This window comes from Amia ocellicauda, chromosome 6 (assembly GCF_036373705.1).
Source record: "Amia ocellicauda isolate fAmiCal2 chromosome 6, fAmiCal2.hap1, whole genome shotgun sequence".
Lineage (NCBI taxonomy): Eukaryota > Metazoa > Chordata > Actinopteri > Amiiformes > Amiidae > Amia > Amia ocellicauda.
This window is the reverse complement of record NC_089855.1, coordinates 4,683,130-4,687,380: the sequence shown is the minus strand read 5'-3', so window position 1 is coordinate 4,687,380 and position 4,251 is coordinate 4,683,130.

Genomic DNA, 4,251 nt, shown 5'->3' with positions numbered 1-4,251 from the left:
TTCAGTGCTTCTCCCTTCTCTGGGTCTCTGCACGTCATTAAAAGGATTTCAGTGGATTGGCTAGATATTCATAGAGTCACGGTCTGTGGTTGCGTGAAAAATATATCATCTCTAGGAATGATGACAGACAGTGACGTTGTTTCCATTGGTCAATACCGCACACCAGCAAAGACGGGATGCAAACAAACCGCACGTCTCTGTCGCAAATCATTTCAACATAAATGAATACGTTGTAATTGATGAATACTTATGTAACACAACAACTTTGTTAAATACATATCTATGTAATAATATATTATTAGAAGACGTATGGAAATGGCATAATAACAGCAGACCTGTCAGCTCTCACGCACCTCGTATCAGACTCTTGTATTATTGTCCCGACATTAGCACAACTTTTTAATGTCACAATTTCAAATTAACTATAAAGGTTGTGCCTGTTTTTTATAAAGGAATATTTTACAATTACAGCTATAATTGACCGACCAATATGTTTTTCTTTTTCATTTTTTCATTCAATTGCCAGTTTAGCAATGTGAGCTGCAATGAAAATGCCTTAACATTAGCGTCCTTGTGGCAATGTTTTCCGGTCACAGCAGCGAAATACAAAATGTAGAAGACCTATGTAGCAATCTAATTTATACAATCTACTTGACTAAACGATTGACTTTTCCTCTCCAAACCACTCGGGCTGCCGCTCTGCATTCGGCAACATAACTGTGGGTTCGAGCTCCAGCGAATACAGAATAAATAGCAATAGCCGGCTGTGTGTGTATTCATGTGGTTGTTGCTCCTCTTTCCTTTTCCTTTTCAGATGCCATATATTAAAAAAAAAAAACATGATATTGTGGTTTGCCAAATCAACTTAAGATACCAACAATACGTCACCAAATGTATTCGTATTTTGAAACATACCGACAAATACTCTATCAGAAACTGGTAAGATTGACAGATTTACCCGCCACACGCAAGTGTTGAAATGAGTGAAAACAAGGATAGATTTGAAACATTTATTAATCATTTCACTTGAGAATCATGGGTTCCAGCCGCTTGGGTGACCTCCGTCTCTACCTGGCGCCTCTCGGCCGGTGTGGCCCCGGTGTGGCCCCGCGTCTCCCTCCGTCAGCAGCAGAGGATCAGCTCAGGACGGTGACGATCTCACACGCCGAGCAATAACTGAGCAACATCTCAACAGCACCTAGACCAGCTCTCACTGTCTACACACTTTACTGATGCACTGCAAATGGGACACATTCATAATCTGTACTGAGACGCACAATGAGATGCACTATATAGTGACACACAGTATATACTGAGACAATACATACACACAATACACTGAGACACACACTATGTATACACACTATATAACTGAGACACACAGTATATACTGTGTGTATATACAGTGGGGGAAAAAGTATTTGATCCCCTGCTGATTTTGTACTTTTGCCCACTGACAAAGAAATGATCAGTCTATCATTTTAATGGTAGGTGTATTTTAACAGTGAGAGACAGAATAACAACAAAACAATCCAGAAAAACGCATTTCAAAAAAGTTATACATTGATTTGCATGTTAATGAGGGAAATAAGTATTTGACCCCTTCGACTTAGTACTTGGTGGCAAAACCCTTGTTGGCAAACACAGAGGTCAGACGTTTCTTGTAGTTGGCCACCAGGTTTGCACACATCTCAGGAGGGATTTTGTCCCACTCCTCTTTGCAGATCCTCTCCAAGTCATTAAGGTTTCGAGGCTGACGTTTGGCAACTCGAACCTTCAGCTCCCTCCACAGATTTTCTATGGGATTAAGGTCTGGAGACTGGCTAGGCCACTCCAGGACCTTAATGTGCTTCTTCTTGAGCCACTCCTTTGTTGCCTTGGCTGTGTGTCTTGGGTCATTGTCATGCTGGAATACCCATCCACGACCCATTTTCAATGCCCTGGCTGAGGGAAGGAGGTTCTCACCCAAGATTTCACGGTACATGGCCCCGTCCATCGTCCCTTTGATGCAGTGCAGTTGTCCTGTCCCCTTAGCAGAAAAACACCCCCAAAGCATGTTTCCACCTCCATGTTTGACGGTGGGGATGGTGTTCTTGGGGTCATTCGTCCTCCTCCAAACACGGCGAGTTGAGTTGATGCCAAAGAGCTCGATTTTGATCTCATCTGACCACAACACTTTCACCCAGTTCTCCTCTGAATCATTCAGATGTTCATTGGCAAACTTCAGACGGGCCTGTACATGTGCTTTCTTGAGCAGGGGGACCTTGCGGGCACTGCAGGATTTCAGTCCTTCACGGCATAGTGTGTTACCAATTGTTTTCTTGGCGACTATGGTCCCAGCTGCCTTGAGATCATTAAAAAGATCCTCCCGTGTAGTTCTGGGCTGATTCCTCATCGTTCTCATGATCATTGAAACTCCACGAGGTGAGATCTTGCATGGAGCCCCAGACTGAGGGAGACTGACAGTTATTTTGTGTTTCTTCCAGCTGTTGTCACCTTCTCACCAAGCTGCTTGGCGATGGTCTTGTAGCCCATTCCAGCCTTGTGTAGGTCTACAATCTTGTCCCTGACATCCTTGGACAGCTCTTTGGTCTTGGCCATGGTGGAGAGTTTGGAATCTGATTGATTGATTGCTTCTGTGGACAGGTGTCTTTTAAACAGGTAACGAGCTGAGATTAGGAGCACTCTCTTAAAGGGTGCTTAAAGACCAAAGAGCTGTCCAAGGATGTCAGGGACAAGATTGTAGACCTACACCAAGCAGCTTGGTGAGAAAGTGACAACAGCTGGTGCGATTATTCGCAAATGGAAGAAACACAAGATAACTGTCAGTCTCCCTCAGTCTGGGGCTCCATGCAAGATCTCACCTCGTGGAGTTTCAATGATCATGAGAACGGTGAGGAATCAGCCCAGAACTACACGGGAGGATCTTGTTAATGATGTCAAGGCAGCTGGGACCATAGTCACCAAGAAAACAATTGGTAACACACTACGCCGTGAAGGACTGAAATCCTGCAGCGCCCGCAAGGTCCCCCTGCTCAAGAAAGCACATGTACAGGCCCGTCTGAAGTTTGCCAATGAACATCTGAATGATTCAGAGGAGAACTGGATGAAAGTGTTGTGGTCAGATGAGACCAAAATCAAGCTCTTTGGCATCAACTCAACTCGCCATGTTTGGAGGAGGAGGAATGACCCCAAGTACACCATCCCCACCGTCAAACATGGAGGTGGAAACATTATGCTTTGGGGGTGTTTTTCTGCTAAGGGGACAGGACAACTGCACCGCATCAAAGGGACGATGGACGGGGCCATGTACCGTCAAATCTTGGGTGAGAACCTCCTTCCCTCAGCCAGGGCATTGAAAATGGGTCGTGGATGGGTATTCCAGCATGACAATGACCCAAGACACACAGCCAAGGCAACAAAGGAGTGGCTCAAGAAGAAGCACATTAAGGTCCTGGAGTGGCCTAGCCAGTCTCCAGACCTTAATCCCATAGAAAATCTGTGGAGGGAGCTGAAGGTTCGAGTTGCCAAACGTCAGCCTCGAAACCTTAATGACTTGGAGAGGATCTGCAAAGAGGAGTGGGACAAAATCCCTCCTGAGATGTGTGCAAACCTGGTGGCCAACTACAAGAAACGTCTGACCTCTGTGATTGCCAACAAGGGTTTTGCCACCAAGTACTAAGTCGAAGGGGTCAAATACTTATTTCCCTCATTAACATGCAAATCAATGTATAACTTTTTTGAAATGCATTTTTCAGAATTTTTTTGTGTTATTCTGTCTCTCACTGTTAAAATACACCTACCATTAAAATTATAGACTGATGATTTCTTTGTCATTGGGCAAACGTACAAAATCAGCAGGGGATCAAATACTTTCTCCCCCACTGTATATACACACACTATATACTGTGTGTCTCAGTATATACTGTGTGTCTCAGTTATATAGTGTGTATACATACTGTGTGTCTCAGTATATAGCGTCTCAGTAAATAGTGTGTGTATATATACTGTGCGTCTCAGTATAAAGCGTCACAGTATATAGCGTCTCACAGTATATATATATATACTGTGTGTCTCAGTATATAGTGTCTCAGTATATAGCGTCTCAGTACATAGTGTGTGTGTATATATATATATATATATATATATATATATATATATATATATACTGTGTGTCTCAGTATATAGCGTCTCAGAATATAGTTTGTGTATATATACTGTGTCTCAGTATATAGTGTCTCAGTATATAGT